This window comes from Macaca fascicularis, chromosome 10, assembly GCF_037993035.2.
Source record: "Macaca fascicularis isolate 582-1 chromosome 10, T2T-MFA8v1.1".
Classification (NCBI taxonomy): Eukaryota; Metazoa; Chordata; class Mammalia; order Primates; family Cercopithecidae; genus Macaca; species Macaca fascicularis.
Window position 1 is genome coordinate 95,245,627 of NC_088384.1, and position 24,498 is coordinate 95,270,124.

Here is a 24,498-nt window from a genome sequence, read left to right on the forward strand (position 1 = left end):
GGGCTCAGTAGCTCTGACCCAAATAGCTGCTAAGCAGTCATTAAACATCAAAGAAGATGTTTCTGTTTATATATTTTGTTTATTTACCGTCATGAAAAACATTATTGCATCAATTAAATGTCGATTAGGGGTCTATGGTTTGAATTAGATTATACACATAGTGTCAAATCATTTTCGTGTCTCTTTCTGAGATATAATCTATTTTTGTTTTAGTATCGAAAAGGATTCCATCCAAGTGTTAGGCGCTGTGGCTGGCAAGGGTTGCGGGGTGGCTTCTGAGCACTTCTAAAGCTGATGTTTCCGTTTTTGGAGTTTGCAGCCTAGAGCCCTGTGACAGCCTGGAGCCCCTGATCCGTTCCTCATTGATCATTCATGGAGGGGCCATTTCTCTGTGATTCTTTGCTTTTTTGGGCATTAATTTTCTAGAAAACAAAACAACACAACTCTAACCTCCATCATAAAACCCTTAGATATTTATCTCCAGGACAGCTAAACTGAGTTGTGGAAATGAAATTAAGTTCTCCATTAATGCTGCTTCAAGTAAGCAACATCGAAATCAGGAATGTGCTTGAAAGAATATATGCTTTTCCTAGTCACAGTCTAGAAGCATTGAAATAACATATCTTAATATATTTTTATTAAAAAAAATTGGATAATTTTCTAATTATATGAGACAACTATGTGTATTTATAAAATCACATATAAACCTGAGCTTAAATTTTTTTAAATTGACAAAATTATATATATTTATCATGTACAATATGATATGTGTACATTGTGGAATGGTGAAGTTGAGTTAGCATCCTGGCTTTTTAAGTCAGAGGAGAAGGGACTCGCAGGAGGACACTGGCTGAATTGGGCCCCATCGGACCCAGAATGGAACTCCCTAGTCCCTAGAATTTGTCCTCCTCCTGTTGTACTCAGTGCGTTGGTGGAAGCAGAACTCCCCATGGGAACAGGGAGACCTGGATTTTCTGGGGTGGGAGGGGAAGGTAAAGGTGCAACAGATTGAGACTTCTCCCTGCTCTAACTCCCAGCCCAGCCCAGAGAAGAACTTTGAGTGAGGCCAGCAGTGGGGAGGCTGAGCTCAGGCAGCCTCGGGGGTCAGTCCTGCAGGGTGGCATGCGGGGATGAGGGTTCAGCAGAGGGGCAAGCTGGGATCTGGCTCCAGCCACGTGGGGGCTGGCATGCATGCCATGAGGCTCAGCTACCCCTCTCCTTCCACCTTGTTCTTTCTGGGCAGGGGCAGCTTTCCAGATCCCAGTCAGGATTTATCCAGGGATAAAGGAGAGAGAGAGAGAGGTGAGAGTGAAGAGGAGAGTTGGGTGAGTGAGGAAACAGCTTGAAGAGGCCAGTCATTTGCATATTAAAGAACCTCTTGGCTGGACGTAGTGGCTCACACCTGTAATCCAACACTTTGGGAGGCTGAGGTGGGTGGATCACGAGGTCAGGAGATCGAGACCATCCTGGCCAACATGGTGAAATCCCATCTCTACTAAAAATACAAAAATTAGCTGGGTGTAGTGGCGTGTGCCTGTAATCCCACCTACTCCGGAGGCTGAGGCAGGAGAATTGCTTGAACCCAGGAGGCGGAGATTGCAGTGAGCCGAGATCACGCCCCTGCACTAGCCTGGCAACAGAGCGAGACTCCATCTCATTTAAAAAAAAAAAAGAAAAAAAAAAGCATCTCAAGTTCTCTAACACTTGTAGCCCAGAAGTTTTCAAACTTTGTTTTAAAGCGATGAAACCGTTTTATCAAGTGACATCTTATTTGAGTGAAAGTATGGTATCTATGAAATTTAAACACCGTTGAAGTGGTCAGTGCAGGGTGCTTCTCACGTGCCTCCTAAGCCCTCCCCGCCGTGGTACCCAGAGGCCTCTCTGCAGAAATCCTCTTTGTAGACATGCTTTGAAAACCACTGCATTAGCACACTGGACAGCCCTGTCCTTAAAAGTTAGTTGCCTGGCCGGGCGCGGTGGCTCAAGCCTGTAATCCCAGCACTTTGGGAGGCCGAGACGGGCGGATCACGAGGTCGGGAGATCGAGACCATCCTGGTTAACACGGTGAAACCCCGTCTCTACTAAAAAATACAAAAAACTAGCCGGGCGAGGTGGCGGGCGCCTGTAGTCCCAGCTACTTGGGAGGCTGAGGCAGGAGAATGGCATGAACCCGGGAGGCGGAGCTTGCAGTGAGCTGAGATCCGGCCACTGCACTCCAGCCTGGGTGACAGAGCGAGACTCCGTCTCAAAAAAAAAAAAAAAAAAAAAAAAATGCCAGCCCAGCATGGACAACAGAAGAATTCCTAGGAATGAGACCTTCTCAAAGTCCCAGGCCCACCTATGAACATTCAGATTTCCTAGATCTGGATTTCACCCGAGAATGTACTTTTAACAAGATCCGCAAATGATTCTAACCCAGTAGGCTAGGCTAGGCTAGGCTGGAACTAGGGCGAAGCCAGCGAGTACTTGGACGTGTACTTACACGGCCTTGAGAGTGAAGCCTCCTGGAATTTTATACTGTAGGCCCCTCACTGGCCTCACTCTGGTCCTGGCCCAGGCACTAACCATATGAAAACCAACACCCAGCTACACTCTGGGGTTTGGCTGCATACAGAAATGCTCAGATGGGGCTTGAAAGAATGAATGAAAGCCATAGAGATCTGCCTCCTGGTGTCCCATGGGGCAGACAGCAAAGAGAACACGTTGTAGGCAATATTCATAGTCATTTTTATTACTGCTATTATGAATTTATTTATTGATGCTTATAAGGTGCAAGACACAGTGGGAAACAATTTATAAACATTCTCATCTTTCACCCTTGCATCAGCCATGTAATAGTTCAATTTGTAAACGGGGAAATGGAAGCTTTGAAAGGTGAAGGTCTCGTCCGTATTCACACTGCTAGTCGTGATGCCTAATGTTCTCCATGGCTTGAGCTCTTTACCTTTCCGCTGTACTGAGGGTAGGTATGAGGGTAGGTACTGAGGGTCACCTGACCCAGGTCTGGCCAATCAGAATCCTCCTTTGCCCTAGACCTTGATTAGTCTGGGAGTGGACCCTCAGACTCAAGTCAGACCAATCAGGTGCCTCCCCAGCATTTCCAGTTAGAAGCTGGAGAAGCTGACATGCCTCTGGGGTCACTGATCTGGAAGGAGGTGAGGGGTTGCTCACAGCCAGAGCTCTAGGAGAGAACAAAGAAGAGGAGAGAAAGTAAAACCTGGTGACCCAGTCTTGTTGGCAGGTCCTTCTTCAGTTCTGTGAGGTGCCTGAGCATGTACCGCTCTCAGCTATGGCAGAAAATAGTTCTCATTTTTTACTTTAGGCTAGTTTGAATTAGCTTTCTGTCACTTGCAACCAAAGGATCCTGATGAATTCAGCATCCAACACATTCCCTCTACTCAGAGTAGAGTACATCCATCACAGTCCCTCTACTCTGAGTCCTGTCTGAACCACCCACCATCCCACTGGTATTTCCCAGTGGTGTTTGTGCCTCCTTTCTCCTCTGCTGCAGTTCATGCCTTTTCACAGATTGGCTGAGGATTCTCTGAACGCTAGTCACTCCTAGAAAGTTCCCAACACCATCTGAATGCATTTATCTTTTAAAAATTATGGTAGAATACACATATACAATTTATCATCTTAACCATTTTTAAGTATATTTCAGTGGTATTGTCTATTCATACTGTTATGCAAATCATCACCAAATCCTCATCCATCTCCAAAACTCTTTTCATTTTACAAAACTAAAGCTCTGTACCCATTAAACAATAACTCCCGTCCCCTGCCTACCCTCCTCTCCCCAGCCCCTAGTTACTACCATTCTAGTTTCTATCTGTAAATTTGACTATTCTAAGCAACTCATATAAATGGAATCATATAATATTTGTCCTTTTGTGACTGGCTTATCTCACTTAGCATAATGTCCCCAAGGTTTATCCATGTTGTAACATGTATCATAATTTCATTCTTTTTTAAGGCTAAATAATGTTCCATTGTATGTATATACCACATTTTGTTTATCTGTTGATAAACACTTGGATTGCTTCTATGTGATAGCTATTGTGAATAATGCTGCAGTGAACATGGGTGTGCAGACATCTCTTCGGCATACTAATTGAAGTTACTTTGGCTGTATATCCAGAAGTGGGATTGTTGGATCATACAGTAATTCTATTTTTAATTTTTTGAGGAACTGCCATAGTGTTTTCCACAGTGACTATGCCATTTTACGTTCCCCCCCAACAGTGTGCAAGAGTTCTGATTTCTCCATATCCTCACTAACATTTGTTATTTTCTGTGTTTTTTTTTTTTCTAGTAGCCATCCTGATGGATGTGAGGTAGTCCTAATGTGTTCTTAGTAATGACAGTTGTATCAGTTTTGCTCCATAAAAACTACTTTAAAATCAGGGGCTTGAAACAACCACTATTTACTCAGCTCATGATTCTCTTGCGTTGGCAATATGGACTGAGCTCAGCTGAGTGGCTCTTCTGGTCTTGGCCAGACTTACCCATGTGGTCTAGGGCAAGCTTTGTGTTGACTTGTCTAGGAAGACTTCAGCTGGGGTGACTCATTGGTGCTTCATGCCATCTCTCACCAGAAGGCCAGGCTTGCTCACATGAAGGCTAGGCAGGGTTCCAAGAGAACAAACTAAAGCATGCAGTAGAAGTGGGACAACATTACTTCCTCTGAATTCCGCTAGTCAAAGTAAGTCACCAGGTTAGTCCAGATTTAAAGTGTGGGGAAATCTCTGTCTCTTGATAGGAAGGTCTGCAAAGGCAAATTGCAAAGGGATGTGGATATGAGAAGTGAATAATTACAACGATTTTTTTTTTCCCCAAAATCTAGCATAACAACTTTTCAACAAGCTTTCATGTCAGACAGAAGGAATTTGCATTTGAGATTTGCTCCAATGGGCTCACCCAATTCATGAGTTTCAAAGGCTCTGGTTCACACCTGCAAAACTAGACTATGCTGGAAATTGTGGAATCAAGGCTAATGCCTGATAATTTCAAATGAGATTTTTTTCCTCCTAAAATCAGTGGATATTTCTGAATAAATTGTTCTTTCAGTCACGAATCATGGAGGCAAGAGCTGTAATTCTCCATTCATTTGCCATAAGCAGTTGACTCAAGGATAGCTCTGACTATGTAGCCCTGTCTGTTAATGAGAACCATTATACAATTAACTTTTCGATCATCTTTAGAAGATGCCAAGCCAGACTCCCTCCTCAAAGCCCTCAGTGAACAGGGGAGCCTCCACAGAGCTCCATAGCCTGCTTAGATGTTCAAAAAGTAAAAACCAACTGAAAATGAAAGACTTCTAAAGCTCAGAGCTTTCCCAGTAACTGGATGAAAGGAGAGTACAGCCAGATCCAAATAGTTGGAACTGTTGCCAGGGAAGTATAGGGTGGTAAGTACCTCCAAGCATTTTATTAACCTGGTAAATCAGTCCCTGGAAGCCCACCAGGAAGGTTTGGAGCAAATTTCCTACTTCATTATTTTAGTCACTGCTACTATAATGCTGCATAACAAAGCACCTCAAAGTCAGTGGTAAACAACAACAAGCATTTATTTTTCTTTCTTATGGGTCTGTGGGTTGGCTGGGGTTCAGGAGATTTTGGCTGGGCCAGGCTGGACTCCAGGGAGGATGTGGGGTTCGGATCTGTTCCACAGAGCTTTATTCTCCTTGGAGCAGTGGCTCTCCAGAGCATGAACTTCTCCTGGAGAATAGGAGGAGATCAGAGGGCAGGTAAACCATCTGGGCACCCATGAGGCTTCTACCTGGTCATGCCTACTATCATCCTATCAGCCAATGTGAGTCACGTGGCCAAGCGAAACATCCATGGGGTAGAGACATAAACTTTTCTCCCAGTGGGAGGGCACTGCAGGCACTGCAAGTTACGTGGCAAAAGTTGAGATGTCTAATCTTAGTATGGTGGAGTAAGAATTGAGACAGAGTCTACCATATTTACTCAAAGGGGGTGGGAGGTTGAGGTATTGGGGTTAAACCTATGTTGTGTGCAAGTGAAGGTTTGTATTTATCTAGGAATGTCTGATAGATGGCTAGGCTGAATCAGCAGGGGCTACTGAAAGGAGGAACTGAGGGTTCTTAGGAGAGTGAGCTCCTTCTGGGGTAATACAGAGCTGGGCCAAGGAGCTTATCCAAGTAACACAATCACAGTCCTTGAAGAGAGGGGCATTTCTGAGTACTCCATGATGGAAGTCTCTGGTTTCTTCCCTGTGTGACCCCTATCCCCACCATTGACTCACGACTAGTCCCTGGGGGGAGTTGATTATTCCAAGAAAACATTGCGAGATGTTGGGGCCTAAACACCAGTGCTGTGAGTCCCTTCTGGGGGAGTTAAACATGAAGAGGAAGAGGTTCTTTTTTCCCCCCAGATCAGAGGTCTTCACCTTGGGGCTTTGAACCCCTGTGGCCCCAGACATCTGAAATGACTGTGGCTGGCAGCGGGTAGGATATGGCATACTCAGTGGTGGCAGAAGCAGTGTCCAAGAAAAGCAGCTGTACCAGGGGAAGCAATATTGGTGCCCGCCTATTAGGAATGGCAGGGATCTGGACAGGTAGGGAGAGGCAAGACTGAGGAACAGGGCAGGGTGTCCTGCTTGGAGATGTGGCCTGTACCCTGGGCACACTCCAGGCTCAGCACACTCTCTAGCACATGCAATGGGCCCAGCCATATTCAGGCTAAGGCATAATGCTTAGGCAGCCCCTCTATGCTTCAGGAATGTGATGGGTTCATTTATTCCTGTCAGGTCATGACAGGGTTTGCAAACAACCTTTTTAACACTGTTCCTTTGTTCATTAAGTATCAAGTACCTTCTCTGTGCTAGGAACTATGTAAGGAATGGTTGAACAGGAAACATTTTCTGCTTTGAGAAGCTCTCCCTCTTAGTGCAGTTTGGTAAACTATTGCCTACGGGCCAAATATGACCCACCATCTGTTTTTGTAAATAAAGTTTTATTGGAATGCAGCCATGCTCATTTGTTTACATATTGTCTATAGCTATTTTAACATTACAATGGCAGCACTGAGTAGTTGTGACAGAGACTCTATGGCCCCTACTGCCTAAACTATTTACTATTGGCTTATTGTAGAAAAAGTTTGCCAGTCTATTGTCTAGTGGAAAAGAGAAACATAAACAGATGAACAGATAAATAGGCAATGACAATGTAGTGTGACAATACTGTGACAGAAGTAAGTGCTTGGCTTTGGTGGGAGGTGGGATCAGGGAAGTCTTCCTGGAGTAGGCAGTGTCTACTCCAAGACCTAAATAGTGAGTTCAGGAATTTTGGCAAAGGTGTGGGGAGAGATCACCGATGGAGGAAAGCATGAACAGAGGCCAGAGGTAAGAGAGAACATGGGGTTTTGGGTGGTGGGAGCTGAGAGAAGAGGCTGGCAGGATAGTGCTGGTGGCATGTTGGGCATCTCATCACCATTCAGGAAGTTGGCATCCATCAGCAGTGGACTGTGCTCGGCACTACGCTATTAATATGAATGTGTTCTCAATTCCTTCCAGGACTGGGTTTTAATGTTTCCACTTTACAGATATGAAATGAACATGGCAATAAAGGAGCTGGAATTTCCGGAGGTAGGGATTTTCTGGATGGACGATTCCTGTGTGTTTGCCACATCCTATGAGTGGCAGGATGGGCTCTGGTTAGAATGGTGGGGGTGCAGCCTGGCTTTGTCTCATTAACTCGTGGTTCTTGTGCTATGCATTTCAAGACTTGTTCCAGTCCTAGAGTGTCCTGTGCCCACACTCAGCCTCCTACTGGGTCCCCCACCTAAGACAGGGCTCCTTGAGTTGTGGGTTCAGCTCCACGTCTGGTTCTTCCTCCTCTTCCCATCAAACGTGTGCCTTCTGCTCTGGGGCTCCAACAGGACCTGCAAATCCACACTTGGGACAAAGCTCCATGACTCAGAGTGCTACCCTTTAACGTTTAGTGTGAGGCGCAAGCATCACCCTGCCCCTTCTTGTGCTCAGAGCAGACTTGCTAAGGGATCACCAAACTTTCCCACTGAATCCAGACACAGCCTCAGAATCCTGCTCAACACAGCCCTCCACTGATCACCCAGCATGCTTCCCATCCTTTCCTTAACCTAGGGGGAAAGCTTGAGCTCACGCAGTACTTTCTGTACAAACCTAGTCACTGCTCCCAGGCAGCCAGCCTTTTTGTCAACTCTGATTTTGACCCGGGATTCAACACAATTCAACAAATGTTCACCAAGATCCACTAAGTGTCAAGGAGCAGCGATGAATAAATGTGGTCTTGATGCCCTAAGGAGCTCACATTCTGATGAGAGAAGTTATTGGCTTGAGTGACCACTGAAGTGGCAGCCTTTCTCTGCTTTTTCTCGGGGTTGTGCTGGCCGCATGCCCTGCAGAACTGGACTCAGGCTTCCCCATCTGAGATGTGGCTATGCCTGGGTGGGGCTGCATGGCTAGGACTTCTGCATCTCAGACCAGAGGGCAGAAGATGCAGATGAGGAGGGGGAGAGGACCCCACTGGAATGGCAGCAACTCAAGGTAAAGGATGAAGGCAGGTTTACACCAGATTAGGATCAATGAACAGTGAGTCTGGTCTGAGCAGTGGGTACAGCACTAGGGTTTCTGGAATCTTCAGATAAGGTGGTACACTTTAGGGCTCTGGCCACCCATTCTCTGCAGGCCTAGAAGGGGAAGGAGCTGACAAGCACAAGGCTGCAGTATCAGGACCTCAGCCTCCAAAGCAGAGACAGAGCAAGAAGGAAACTGAGGCAGGGGAGTAGCCAGCCCGACTCCGCAGCACGATCGGGCACACCTGCGTCGGGAGTCGTGCAGATCACCAGGCTTAGGAGGACAGCAGCTCTAGGAGGCTCAAGGGCTGATTTTTCTGATCTACTCCACCCTGATCAGTACTGGTTTAGGGATGCTGGAGAGTGGGTTCTCCCCATGTTAGGACTCAAAGTGAGAGCTGCTTATGACTTTGCCAGGTTTTTTCTTTAGCCACTGAGACATCTCTCCACCCCAGGATCCGGCAATCACATCAATGCCAAAAGGGGCACCTAAAGCCTTCAACTATTTGCCTTTCTATGGAGATTTCCAGAATCTACTCAGTTGATGCCATAAATAGGTAGAGAAGGGAGTGTGTGTGTGTGTCTGTTTCAGTCTATGAACACACATGCACACACACACAGTCAGACCTACTTCATCAGTATCAGTTTGCAAACTTCATTTCTTTAGGATGAAGAGAAAAGAAAATTATTATTAACATATCAATGGCACTTCCATGCTGAGAACAAGATTACCCTCAGCACACACAAGCGCCCAGGGAGGCTCAGACACTGTATTTTAAATGGGCTCTGTCTCCGCATCTCTGTCTCCCCCACCCCACCCCCATTCCCTTCCCTTTTTTTTTTTTTTCTTCTTCTTCCTCTAAGCTTGTTTCTCTTGAAATTTCCACCTTGTGGTTGTGTACTGCTGACTTCACATTTGCTGTGGTGTGAACTCCACATCTGTGAATGGATGACAGGAAAGATTAATAGCCCTGCTCTCTTCTCCTTGACTGTGGGCCCAGCTAATGAATAAATAAATAAATAAATAAGCAGAGCTCCAATCCCCTAAATAGAGACCCAGAGCCGGGGAGAAAACAGCATTTTGCTGAATCCATTCTTTAAGGAAAAAACCCAACCTCTAATGATCTCTGATTTACATAGTCGGCAATTTTTCACTAAACATTTTACAAAGACACAAAAGTTTGGGGTGGAGGGATTGCCCCATGTTCTTTCCAGATGGAGGCAAGGGTCCCCCTGAGAAGCCCACAGGCCAAACAGGGCTGGTGCAGAGTGTGGGCTGGCCATGGAGGCGAGCTGGTTTCCCACTCAGGCCGCCTTAGGCCTGGGATCATTGAGCTGAGCGACGGTGAAGAGGGAGGCAAAGGGACCCCTCAGGGGTCCCAGTAGTTGGTCCCCACTCTTACCAGGTGGGAGGAAGGTATGGGCTCACCAGGCAGCTCAGAAAGCCTATGAGTGTAAGGGGAGGGAGGCAGGGAGAGAAGTCATTCCTTCCTGCTTCCTTCATGCCTCCAGTTCTGGTGAAAGAGAAGCTCAGATATGCACAGACGGAGCTTCTCAAACTTGAACGTGCGCTAATGACCTGGAGATCTGGTTGGAATGCAGATTCTGACTCAGTGGGTATACGATGGGGCTGAGATTGGCCAATTCCAATAAGCCTGCAGGCACTGCGGTGGCTGCTGCTGCTCCAGGGGTCACACTTAGAGTAGCAAGATGTTGCAGAGGCAGCAGCAAGTCAGGTTCTGTCCCCTTCTCCATGGCCCTTGTCTGAGGCTTCACAACAGTCATCCCTTTCCTGCCAGCCCCAGAACTTGGCTGTTAACCTGGTTTTCCAACCTCAGCTGACTCTGTGGGTCTAATATCCCAAGGTACCTCAGCCAGATGCAGCATGCACATCCTCTCTGGACCAGGCTTGGAGAATTCTGACTTTCCCTTGGCCATGTTTGTAAAGGATGGTTGCCCCTCACCTGGTCTCTGCATCTTTAACAAAGTCCGTCGTTGGATATGAAGATGTGCCTGGGTGACCCAGTTGAGGGGCAGGTGGGCTTAGTGGCAGCAAAGACATCTGTAGGCTCTGGGCTGAGCAGGGGCTGGGGGTCAAAGGCAGCGGATGCTGGAGGGGCAGTGAGGGGCTTCCCTGCACAGCCAGGAGTTTGAGGGGCCTGAAGGCACACGCACCAGCCATCGATCTTAACCTGCTCCCTTATAGTACCCATCATCTCACTTCACTCCTTTTGATGATGAAGCAGAGATGAGACCAGTCCAGCAGAAACCAGGACAGGAAGCCCCACGATGCCAGCCATACCCCTCCTTTATGATCCCCCTGGCTCAGTGTTCAGGTGGACAGTCTCAGGTGTGGTCACATGGGGATGAAGGGAGCAGACAAGTTAGGGAGCCACGCTGACCCAAGCCCTGACATTCTGTTCTTCATTATTAGCCAGGTTGCCAGACTCATCCTGGCTCTCAAATTCCAGCCATGAGTCAGCCTATGAAAGCCCCAAGGCCAGGTTATGATTCACCTGAGTGTAGTTCATCATCTTCCTCCCTGGATAATCCTCAGATGACCCCCACCCAGCCAGGGGGAGCTGCCTTTATCATCCCATGGGCAGGATTAGCTCTGCACATCCGACCACTGTTTATTTGTCAAACCTCGATTTGCTCACCTGTGAAATGGGAACCCCCAATACCTTCTTCACGGAGTGGGGAAGGTAGAGGAGCCAACACTCAAAAGCACCCAGGTCAGGGTCTCAGCCCACTGTAAACATCCCCCAACCCTGGTAGCAATCATGCCTCTGGCCTTTGCATTGCCTCCTTTTTCTGGCTGTCTTCTATCTCATCACTTCCAGGTATGCTTCATGAAACAAATCTCATGAGACATTCACACAAAAAAATCTGTAACAAAAAATTGGGAAAATTGCATAATATTCCTTTCTTGAAGAGTTAGTCAGTCTAACTTGATTCTGCTTGACTCAAATTTGTTTGGCCAAAGAACCTTTTTGTTGGGCATAACATTTATTAATAACTGGGGTGTCAGGAGATGGGAGCCAGCTTATACGCTTCTCCAAAGCCTTAACCCAGAAGGTGTGGCTGATGGTGTCCGGGGCAGATCTGGCCAGCTGGGGAGGCTGAGTTTTGTGGATGCAGGCATCTTTCTCCCATGCCTAGTTCTTGAGTATTCTGACATGTTGACTCCCTGGGGCTTTAGCTCCAAGCACCTGGGCAGATTAGGCTGTTCCCATGCAGAGAAAGGTGAGAACTTCATCTTGGAGCCACCCAGACAAGCTCAACCAGAGGAGCCCCCTGTTTTGTACAACTCAGGAGTTAGTGCAGTGTCACAGCCCAACCCAGGCCATGCCTGCTGAGACTGATGTTTGTGGCCTGCCCATAGTCCCTTAGCATTTATTGTTGCAGGAGGTGCACACTGGCATTCCATTGCAAGCATCTGTGACTCTGCCAGAGATATTTTTCTCTGTTTCTGGGGAATGCTGGATGTGCAGACAATTAATGCCCCTGGGAGGAGCCCTCACCCACTACTCGATGGGGGTGTATTAGTAATACACCACACCCGATGGGGTATATTAGTATATGGTGGCTGCTATAACTAAATATCGCAGACCCGATGGCTTAAAACAACAAAAATTTATTCTCTCACAGTCTGGAGGACAGAAATCCAAAATCAATATCACTCGGCAGAAAGCAAGATACTAGAAGGACCATGCTCCACCCGGAGGCTCTAGGGGAAAATCTGATCCTTGCCTCTTCTAGCTTCTGGTGGATGCTGGCATTCCTTGGCTTGTGGCCACATCACTCCAATCTCTGCCTCCATGGTCATGTTGCCTTCTCCCTTCTGTTTGTGTCAAATTTTGCTCTGCTTCCCTCTTATAAGGATACTTGTGATTGCATTTAGGGTCCACCTGGATAATTCAGGAAAACTTCCACGTTTCAAAGTCCTTAATTACATCGGCAAAATCCGCCCCCCCCCTTTTTTTTTTGCCATATAAGGTCACATTCACAGGTTCTAGGGATCAGAGTGTGATATAATTGGAGGCCATTGTCGAGCCCGATATGTAAAAGGTTGGAGGATAAATACTCCAATTTCCTTGCCTCTTGGGTAAGGTAACACCGAGAGCTGTTCTACACTCTCCTCTTTCCTAAAATTCCTCAGAGAGATTGAGCCTCAGTTATGCATGGCAACAAACTACTCAGCAACACACTCTGTTGTTTTCCTTCCCTTCCTGTCTCACTTCTCCACTCTTCTAACTGTTGATTCCTGGGATTGCCTCCTAAATAAACTACTTGGCCTTGAATCCTCCTCTCAGGATCTGCTTCTGGGGAACCCAGCCTAAGAAACCCATCTGTCACCAACCGTGCACAGCAAAGGCGATCACTTTAATTGATTACCCTTTGGATTCCAAAAGTCTGGGTGTATGTGCCCTCTAGAAACAGTGTTTGTGATTGTGAGTGAGGTAGCTGGGCCAGCAATTCCCAGACTACAGTGTTGTAACCACCTCCTCTCAAAGCAGATTTAATCCAGCAGAGGGATGTCTTCCCATCTGTATCTATCTTGACATCTACAGTGAAGCAGAAATCTTGATGGGATGTGAAGAACACCACGGTCACCACAGTCTTTTTTGATTCAGATTTGACCTTCTCCAGACTCTGGAGAAAGAGAAGCCCTGGTTAAGCCAAGCAGCTTACAGGGGCTGCTAAACCTGATGGCTGCTTAACAGAAAACAATATCACATGGTAGAAGGACATAGAACTGAATGAGGGTCCAGAGGTGCTGTCCAGGAGCCAGGGACTAGAGTCAAAAACCTTAGAAATCTACCTCATGTTCTGTCATACTTCAGCTGAGCTGGCACTCAAACCATAAGATACTATCCTTCCCACTCTTCCCTCCTCTTTCCAAAGGCAGAGGAGCCTCACCCTGGGGTCACAGCCACCACAGGCCCATGGAAAGTACTGTCAGACTACTGGAGTGTTCCCTTAAGGCCCAAGGGCTCTTCAGTCAGCTTGTGATGAATGCTGCCTGGCCTGGAACTCACCCTTCAGGGCAGTGGAAGCCCCTCTGGCCCAGGGCAGGTCCAGAAATGCCATCCAAGAGCCGAATCTTGGAATCGGGGACCCCAACAGCCTGCTTGGTGCTCTACCCACCCTGTGGCTGAGCTGGTACCTGAAGTACAAGACAAAGTCTCCTCCCTTTACTTTTCCCTCTGCTTTTCTCAAGCAGGAGTTATGCTTGATAGCCACCACAGCTGGCAATGTGCTGAGTCTCATCCGAAGCCAGCAAGTCTTGGATTCCCACCCAAGGCCCTCAGTGTAGTACCTGGGTATTGGGGCTCGCTATTCAGAGCCAAAGGACTCTTCAACTGGTAGTTATTGAATCCTCCCAGGACTGGGTTCTTCCCTTCAAGGCAGTGGGTTCCCATATGGCCCTGGGTATATCTAGACATGTTGTCTGGGAGCTAGGGCCTAGAAAGAGGGCCTCATTGACTCTGATAGGTGTCGTATCCTGCTATGGCTGAGCTGGTATCCAAGATGCAAGACAAAGTCTTCCCCACTTTTTCCTCTCCTCTCAAGTGGAAGGGTGGGTGTCTTTTGGTTCTACAAGCCCTGTAGCCTGGGGTTAGGGGAGGAGTTATGCCAGTACTCCCTCAGCCACCCTGGCTAGTGTCTCAGTAGGTCATATGCTCCCCCAGTCCACTGGCTCTGAGCCTGGTTCAGCACTAGGACTCACCTAAGAGTTGCAGTCCTTGTGGGCTAGACTGCCTTTCCAATTTAGGGCCCCAGAGCACTTTAGCCTGCAGGGGTGAGGCTTGTGGAAACTCAAGTTGGGATCACTGGGATTGGTGATACCTTTCTGGCTAGGGCTGGTTTAGATGCTCCCTCTGTGGGTGGGGTCAGCTGAGTTTGGATCCATTTTGCTTTCTACTATAACAGGGCAGTACTGAATTCAACGTCTCACAATTGCTGTGCTCTCCCTGTCCCCAGTGCACAGTGACACTCTCCATACCACACTGTTACTGCTGGTGGATGGGGAAAGGGTGGCATCAGTGATTCAAAACTGCTTTTCCTACCTCTTTAGGGCCTTCATCAGCGGTGTGAAATTCAAACCAGGTATTGTGAGTGCTCACTTGGTGTTTGGTTCGTATGAAGGTGCTTTTTTTGGTGTGTGTATGTAGTTGTTAAATTGGTGTCCTTGTGGGGTGGGAGAAGACGATCGGTGGAGTCTTCTGTTCCACCATCTTGCTCTTGTCTCTTTTTGGTTTTGTCATTATTGTTTGTCTCTCTGTTAGGCTGCTGCAATCTTGGGTCAAGCATCATTTCTCTTCCCTGGACCTGTTGTCTTTGTGACTCTAGGCTCTCCTCTCTTCTGAACTTCTATCATCGATCTGGCCATGACAGGACACTCACAAAAGTCCTTTAAGGGATCCTCACTCTTCAGGACAAAATTCTGATTTGCAGTGAGACTTACGTTGATCTGTCCTGGCCTGCCCCTCTGCCACTCCATGCTCAACTTTCCACTTGCTTATGTGTTCCCCTAACCTTCGAAGTTCTCTGCACCAGCTGCCATGCTCAAACACAATACCTGTTTGTAACTATGTGTTTTTGAACCTGTCATTTCCTTTTCTTGGAATAAATGGCCTTACGGACAGAGAAACTTTCATTTACCTGCCAAGGCCCACATTGGCAGTTATCTACCCTTCCCCGTTGCCCCCATTGGAGTTCATATATATCCTAGGAATATACTTTGGACAGAGATTATCCATGGATTCCAGATGTTTGGCACCTCCTGGTCCTTTGAGTTCTGGATAAGCTTGGTTGGTGCTCCCATTTTATATCTAAAATTTACCCCAAACTCTCCCTGGTTCTCTGCGTCTTCTTCCAGGTGTTATATTTTCAGTGACTCCTCTGCCTTGGGCCTACTGCCCTCAGAATTTAAGTCTTGATTAAGACTGGAAAACTCAGTCTCTTCTTTGAGGTCCATGAACAACACCACATCTTCCAAGCATTTATGAATGCACTGAGTGTAGTAGAACTTAAGTGAAGAGGTATTTTGGGGATGAGGGGTTAGTACCATAGGGAAATATTCTCATTCTCTTCTCAAATAGACTCCAATCTACTCTACCATCAGGGCTTCACTCAGTATCACTCAGCGCCATTTTTTCTAGCTTTTTATCTTCTTCCTTCTCAACCTTTTCCCTCTTTAAACCTTCCTGCCCCCTCTTCTCAGTAACAGATATTCCCCTCCTTGTCATATGCAGAGAAGTTGAGTTGTTTTCCTTTGTTGACTCCTTGCTAAGTGGCTTATTGAGGCATTTCTATCAAGATAGTCTGTCCCTACCCCAGGGGTATTCTCGGACTAGCTATTAAGAGGTACTCACCTCTGTTATTTTTGAGTGCTTGTCTATCACCACCAACGGCCTGGGAAGCCCTGGAGGATAGAGAAGATGAAGAGAACTAGCTTCATTCTTGTGGGAATAGTTGTAAGGATGAAATGCAATCTTTTTCTCCTCCTCCTCCTTACTAGATATTGTTATTGTTTCTTTTCACTTTTCTTCATATTGACTGCATTGATCACACTTGCCACTGTGTAGACCCAGCTGTTACTGAGGCTGGATGTTCCTCTGGCTTTTGTAGTCTTGCTCACTGACAACTTACCCTCAAGAAGGGGATCAGAGAGCCAAGATGACGTGTGTTTGGGAGCAGAAAGCTGGGCATGACATCTCTGGCTATGCAGGATTTGGAAAGACCCTGTCAGCATAGGCATTGCCAGGAGCTGTTTTGTCTTGTCCTGACTTAGCCCATACATGACAATCTCCCTTGCTCCCCTCCTTTGCCTGACACTTCTGAGCTCCATCTCAGTGCCATGCTTTTCTTGTGATCTTCCTCTCCAGCACCTCTGCCCCTGGTCAGGCATTAATATTTTTTGGAAGTGGGTAACATTTTTATTCCCATTTTAGAGGTAGAGAAACTGAGGCCTAGAGATGTTAGGGCAGAGCTGAGACAAACCCAGGCAGCTTAGCTCTGCATTCTCTGCATAAAAGGTAAGACAGGGTATAATAATATGGGCTGGGCCTTTCACCCCAAGGAAGGAAGAGTTGTTCACATTTGACCACCAGGGCCAAATGTGTCTGAGTAGAGAAAAACCCCTGGTGTCGTGGTGGTCACTGCCACAGGTGAGTCAGTTGCAGAGCTGTATTTGGACCCAATTCTCTCCACTCCTTGTCCTGTACTCTTTCTAATACACTAAGCTGTTTTGCTTTTGATTAGGCCATCCCTGGATAAAGTGGAAGGACTTGCCTGGGGTCCCTGGACTGTGCTGTGAGAGGTGAGATTATAGTAGAGACCTTCTGCATCCTGGTCTAAAACTCTTCCCACCACATCAAGCTGCCTCTGCCCAAGGCTGTGCCCATCTCTTCGCCTGATTTTTGTCCTCTGCTTCTGCCTCCCCTATAAGGGGGCTGCGAAGACTCCCCAAGACCTTTCCAATCCAGTTGCCATGATTGTTAGTGTTATGCACCTACAGACTGTGTAATCCAGGTTGCAGAGAAGTCAGTGTTTGTCTAACTTTTGGGGCTGAAGAGGACACTCATGGCTTGTCTGGGGCATGGGGCTGATTGATCCTATCCAGTCATTGCCTACTTGTTCTTTGCCCCATCTCACAAATACGTTATCAAGTGATAGGTCAGGCTGTTATCTGATTATGTTTGGTAAGACCCAGACAATGATTTCTGTTTCCTTTTCTGTCTTCACTCACTCTCTCTCATACACACACACACACACACACACACACACACACACACACACACACAGTCTCTCTCTCTCTCTCTCTTTCACTCTCACTCTCTCACTCACTCACTCACTTACTTCTAGGCACCAAAGGGCTGTAGGCTTTGGGGGCAGACCCATGCTTTAGTTCTGGGCCTTCCAATATGATCTGGGATTTTGGACGGTGGGTGACAGGGAGGCTGAGCTGTCACTTTGAATTGCAAAGCCTCTATCCATAATGCATAAAGAGGCCCCCGCAAATGGCCACAGCCTCCTGTCGTCCTGCAGCTCAGGGAAATTAGACAGCTTCAGAGCCCCTTATGAAAATGCAATGTATTACCGCTGCTTTTTGACTAGTAAATTATGCATTCGAGAGTGACAAATTCCAAGATGCCGCCTTTATTAGGAACTCAGTGCCTGGTGGGTGGACAGTGCTGGCTGCCAAGCTTGTGACAGAATGTTTAATAACTTTTTCTGACTGCGCTTCCTGGAGGTGGTGTTTATAATACGTATTTCCCCCCTCTCTCATTTTATCAAAACACCGATGCTGAGTTTATTGCTCTATTTATGCATTTGGAACCTCTTCCTGGGTCAAAGAGCAGCATCATTTGAAATGACAAAGGCAATGACAGAGACCGTTTTTTTAACCAATCTGTCTCACATGCCTGTGACCTTGGTGTTCTTGGTTTTTTAAAGATCCATCCATTTGGAGGAGTCAGCTGCTTCCTGAACTTCAGGCCTTCAGGCAGGAGACAGCGTGTACCATCTCCTGCCATTCTGTCGGCAAGTAGAGACCTGTGATGGTACCCAGGATTCAAAAGTCATCTTCCCTGGGGGTGGGCAAGGGTGGCTTATGGAGAACTGCTTAAAGATATTGTGAGCAATCTACTCATTAGTTAGGGAGAGACAGCGGGTGCTGGTTCAACTCTGGCTTTTGTGCCAGGTAGGAGTTGGTCCTGAGGCAGCCCATCTGACCATACTGGACCTGTTTTAAGGTTTTTCTCTGATAAAATTTTAGATTTGGCAATCTGTGCTCCTGCGGGGGATGCTATATCCAAATGTCCCAGGATTTGTTCTTTTCTGTCTTTCCTGAGACATTTCCTGCCCAGCTACTCAAAGAATCCTTCAAACAAGCAAATCTGACCATATCTTCCATGGTCAGATTAAAATCTTCCATGGCTCCCTATTGCTTATGGGACAAAATCGAAATTCCTGAGTCTGGTCTAAAAGGTATTTGATGATCTTGACCTGCTGACTTTGCCAGCCTTCTTGTCAGACTCTCACGTCATGCTCCGCCTAGACTATGAGATTGCAATTTCATACTATGTAGCTTTGTAAGTCCCAGAAAATGCTGGGCTCTGACTCTTTTATAACTTTACATGTACTGTTCCATTTGCCTGGAATGCCTTCTACTTGTCTGTCCAGCAAATTCTCACTCATCTTTTAAGGCTCAGCTTCAGTGCTGCCTCCTATGAGAAGTCTTCCTTGATTTCCCAGGCAGAATTAAGTCCCTCCCACCCTCATCTACCCATTGTGTTTGTACATACCCTCATTATAGCAATAATCATATTAGATTTCAATGATTGGCTTGTCTTTCTCCACTTTATTTTTAATAGAACACCTAGGATTTAGTTAATGCTAAACAAACATTTGTTGGTTGTCTGTTTGGCATCTTGGGTTGCCAGATAGACTCTTGGCCAAATCTGTTCATGCATCCAACATATACATACTGAACAACTTTTGCAGACCAGGCACTGCTGAGCCTGACCTTCTGGTTCCATTACTAACATGTTAGCAGTGTCACTTTGAGCAAGTTACTTAACCTCTCTGTGCCTCAGTTTTCTGATCTGTAAAATGGGAATAATGCTTAGCACTTAATTTTTGGCAAGCTAGTGAGAATTAAATGGGATGATGCCTGTCCGGTGTATGAGGGATAGCCCCTATTAGCCCAGGGCTGGCACACTGGAAGCACATAATAAATGCTAGCTGCAATAGTAATAATAATAATAGTGCTGTTACTATATGCTTATATAGGATCTATTTACAATAATATAAATATAATCATCATTCATGTTACTTGCTCTCCTTGAATTGACTGGGCCTCCAACTTTCCCTGGCTGCCTTGCCTACACTTGGCAGATGGGACGTGGATCATTTTAATTAGGTTTTATTGGGCTGTTATATGGGTCATAATTGAGGCCATTATTCATTTTCATGGGGCTGCTGACACAGCCTCAATTTAGACATGATGCTATCTTGATGAGACAAGTCCCCATCTCAAAGGATCCCTATTTGAGGGGCTGGAGCTGCCACAGGAAAAGAGTCCTTCTGAGGCCCCAAACACAGATTCTGAAGAAAGTAATGCCAGGGGTGTTCATCAGAGGAGATTTGTGGGAGACAATGGCACGCTCCTGTGTGGTGGTTGGGGCCATCCCTGGGGAGTGGGGCGTTCATCCACTTGGCTGTTCCGTGCTCACCCCAGGATCTCCAGTGCTCTGGACAGTGTCTGGCACTGAGCAGACACCGGGAAAATGCTTGCTGAGTGAAAGCCTTGCTTGCAGGTGCTCAGGAAGGTGAAAGCAGTGAATGTGGCCAAGCACACAGGCCTGGGGCAGCCTCATGGGCTCCAACTCCTGATCGTGCGCTGTGGACTGTCTCTTGGTTCAGAGCCCTGGGACGTGCTCGTCTAGCCCCAGGCAGGGGCTCATTGAGGGATTGGTATTCTGGAAAAGTCAGTGTAGAACCATAGCTGGGCCTTTCCCGTGAGCCTCAACTGTCTGGATCAGTGTGTTCTTAGGCTTGGCCTAGATGGGTTATTGTTCAGGAAAGCTTCACTCACCTCCCCGTGCAGAGTGGTGGAGTCATATTTCCCTGCCCTATTGATGTTGGTCTTGCCTATGTGTTTACTCATGTGACAGTGAAACATTAGTAGACTTCAAACAAGAAGAAGCTGTGAACACACTTGTGCTGTCTGGCTCATGCCCTCCTGCATGCACATGGGCGACCTGCTGTCATGATAAGCATATCCAAATTAGACCCAGCATGACCATGCATGGAACAGACCTGAACCTTGTTTGTGGTCTGAAGCCAATTCCAGCCAACTTTCAGCTGGAGGCAAAGCCGGTCCCTTGACCCTAGCCTAGATGAGCTGAGTCTAGTCAACCTGCAGACCCAGGAGCATGAGAACCAGCACTTGTGGTGGGAAGTCATTGAGTTTTGGCATGCCTGTTGCGCAGCATTAGTGTAGCAGTAGCTGACCAATACAAAGCCCCAGAGCAGCTCCACTGGAATGTGTTTCATATATTGAGTTTCTATATAAAAGTGTGTTTGAAATAAGAATTTGATTGTTGAAAACAGATCGAAAGCCTCTAGAACAGTGGTTTTCAACTGGAGGCAATTTTGTTCTCCAGCAGACATTTGGCAATGTCTGGAGACACTTTTGGTTGTCACAACTGGGTGGGGGTCAGTGGGAGGGATGGTAGGATAGTGGCATCTAATGGTAGAGGCCAGGGATGCTGCTAAACATCAGAATGTACCAGACAGTCCCCCAGAGTAAAGAATTATCTGGTTTAAAATGTCAGCAGTGCTGAGGTTGAGAAACCCTGATCTAAAATCTAAGATCATTTGAATGTTTACCACCAAACATCTACCCTCCTTCCTTCCCTCTGTCTCCCTTTCTTCTTTCATTCTTCTCTCCTTTCCTCTTTTCTTTTTTTCCCCTCCCTCCTCCTCTTTCTTTCCTACCTCCTCCCTTCTAAACAAGATAGATATGACCAGGCCCTCAGGGAATTTATCTTGAGAGGGACATCTCAGACAATATAGGCATAAACCAATGAAGTAATGATGACAAATGCTATTACAGGGGGGACCACCCTTGGATGGGGTGATCAGGGAAGGCTTCTCTGAGTGGCTGACAGATGTGAGGGTCAGAAGGAGAAGGAGGAATGAGCCTTGGAAGAACCAACAGAAAAATATTCCTGGCTTTGGGAACAGCAAATGCAGAGACACCGAGATGGGAAAAGAACTAGGTGTGTTCAGGAAGCAGAGGGAGCCCCTGTCTGGTGCAAGAAAGGTGAGGACCAACCCTGCCCTGCTTGGCATGGGGCTGGAGTTTGCTGAGCAATTTATATAATCCACGTCAGCTCTATGGAATTCCCCGAAATTCCTATAGACTCCAGAGTCTCGGGGGCTCAAGAGGGGTCAGACTTAAAGCTAGGAAATCACCTCAATGCCACATTCAGTCTATTTTTTTACAGGCACAGGAGTGGAAATGGATTGGCATTCAAAGTAATGGAATGGAATGTTTTTATTTGAACATCAAAATCCATGGTGAATTAAAATGTGCTGGGAATGTGGAGCATGACCTCACCATGACACATGTACCTGCTCGGCTGCATTGAGATACAGGGCCCTGCAAAATGGCTTGTTTTCTCCTAACTTCCACCCTGGTCCCTTCCAATACAGGCTCTACAGGAAAGTCAGGACACAAAGGAATCATTGTACCCCACTCTGCTCTCAGGATAAAATCCAAACTTCTTGATAAGGCCTATGAGGCCTCTCATGGTTTGATCTTTGTCCAGCCCTCCCACCTGTCTCATCCTATCCCACTTGCTTTGGGGACCTCAGGGATGAGCCCATACCTTTCCTGCATCACAAGGGTCTTCCTGTGGAACAGACTTCTCATAGCCCTCAACAGGAACCAGCTTGGACTCTGGTCTTCAGCACTGTGAGAATACAAATTTCAATTGTTGAAACCGCCCAGCCTGTGGAATTTTGCTAGGGCAGCCCTAGGGCATTAATACACACAGGGTGGAAGCGACGAATTTGTCTTGAGGGGTTGTGGAAGGAGGTATTTGGGTGGGAAGTGGGCTGGGGCTGTAGCAGGTGACTGAGGGTGAGGCACCTTACACTCATTCCTATTTTGGCCCTGGGTGAGGCTGTGGTGGAAGCTGTGGTTGGTGCTGGCCTGGGCGTGTGTGTGTGTGTGTGTGTGTTTGTGTGTGTTGGGGATGCAGGGTGTGGCAGGCAGGAAGGAGAGCCTGGGCGTGTGTGTGTGTGTGTGTGTGTGTGTGTGTGTGTTGGGGATGCAGGGTGTGGCAGGCAGGAAGGAGAGCCTGAGCCAGAGGCATAATGAGGACATGGAGAAGCCGAGCCGTGGAGCCAGCAGGACCTTTTCTCCTGCAAGAGAAAAATGAAACGGCTGGTTGGCTGCGAGTTGTTCAGCTGAGTTCTTGTCCCTAATTACCACCCAGACCGAGCCTCTGGGCAGCATCAGCCTGGCCCATCTGCAGCTTCTGAGATGGTCATGATCCAAGCCAGGTGCCGGTGTGTGTGCTGGTCCTCATGGCCAGTGAGCAGCGAGGGGACTTTAATTAAAGAACTAATTACTCTGACTCTCCACGGGAACATCCGCAGCCCCCCAGCCAGTCTGGAGCAGGACTCCCTCTAATCTGGGCTTTCAGAGCAATGCCTGAGTGTGTATTTGTGTGTGTCTGTGTGTGCACGCATGCACACATGTTTAGGATGTGTGCATGTCTGCACGTCAGTATGTGTGCATACACTTGGACATGTGCTTTGTGTGCTCTGTGCATGTGTGTGCACATGTATTGGTGAGTGACCATGTATATACCTTGCATTTCTGTTTGTGCATCTCTATGTGTGCAGATGGGAACGTGTGCACATGTGCGTCATCATGGTCATATGTATGTATGTGGGCAAGGGGGTAAATACACATATGTGCCCAAATAGTATGGGTGTGTGCAATGATTTTTTATGATTTTTTTCCTTTCCTATGGTTGAAGCTTCAGCGACTGTGTGGGTTGCATGTGTATGTGTCCCTGGTTATTCTGCAATCATGAGTGTGTGCAGTGTGTGTGAACATGGCTCTATAAACAGGGCTTCAGCCCCAGCCCCAGGTAACATCTGTGTTTGCACTGGGCTTTTGGAAGCTCTTCCCAAAGGAGGAGAGAATTCAGAGACTTCAGGGAGCAGGTGAAGGAAGACTGGTCTGTGAGGTGGGTGGTTTGCAGTGAGGGGTTCAGCTCTGCCCTGACGCCCTGCTTAGTCATGCTGGACTAAGGTGGGAGGTTGTTCTAGACAGACTGTCCAGGGATTGAGTGGGAGGTTTGGCTCTGGGCAGGGGTGAGTAGTTACGGGCGGACAGAGTAAGTCTTCCAAGCTGAACACTATGCTTCCCGCTGTGAGCTCCCGTCTCCTTGACAACACAGAGTGGGGGCTGGACCCTGGGGAAATGGATGTGCGTCTCCATGTGCATACTGGGAGGGGAACTCCGGCATGCTCTCCTGGTGGGAACTCAGATCGTTTTGTGAAAGGATTTGGAGTGTGGGGAGAAGAAAATTAGAAAGGTCTCTTTCAACTTTAAAAGAAAATTCGTAAGTTTTAAACTTCAGATAAGTTCAGGGTCTGAGCCTGGTTTGCTCTCAGAGGTAGCATGGTCTATTTGAATCCCTGAAGCATGAACAGAAGAGGTTTGGAGGAGGCTCAGAGTGGACATAAAGAGATTGGAGGGGCTGGGGCAGGACCCTGAGGACCATGGGATATGATGGGTGACCCCTTCAGAACTAAGGAGAGGAGATGGGCTGGTGTGCCTGGATCTGGGCTGGATCCTTAAGGAGCATGAATGTAGGGACAGAGCTCCTGAACAGTAGGCAGGAGTCGGGGAGAAGTTGGCACGTGGAAAATGTTGACTGGCTCAATCTCGTGTCCTCCTTTCTCTCTCTCCCATTGTTTAGATTATTTCCCAAGGAATCTGAAGCTTCCCCTCCATGCCCCACTGGCAACCAAGGGTGCAGTGCCAGAAAAAAACAGATATTTCCCCAGAAGTCCTGAGTCAAGTATTTCCTTGCAAGCTCATTAAATCACCTTTTGCTTTGACTGTTCAACTGGTAGTGTCGGGACCTGTGAATGGCATACAGCTCATAGCTCCAAGTGCTCCTGGAGCCACCTGTCCCTGCCAGCTCCCTTGGGGCTGGGAAGCAGGTGACATGCCATGGGCCTTGCTGTTTAGAGGACTGAAGGGTCCTTAACCAAAATAACCTCTTAAGTTGTCCTAACCTACTAGAGAAATGCTTCTGGTTAGAGCAATTGTTGAAACACTGGCATATGTTTTCTACTCTTTAAGGGATACCTT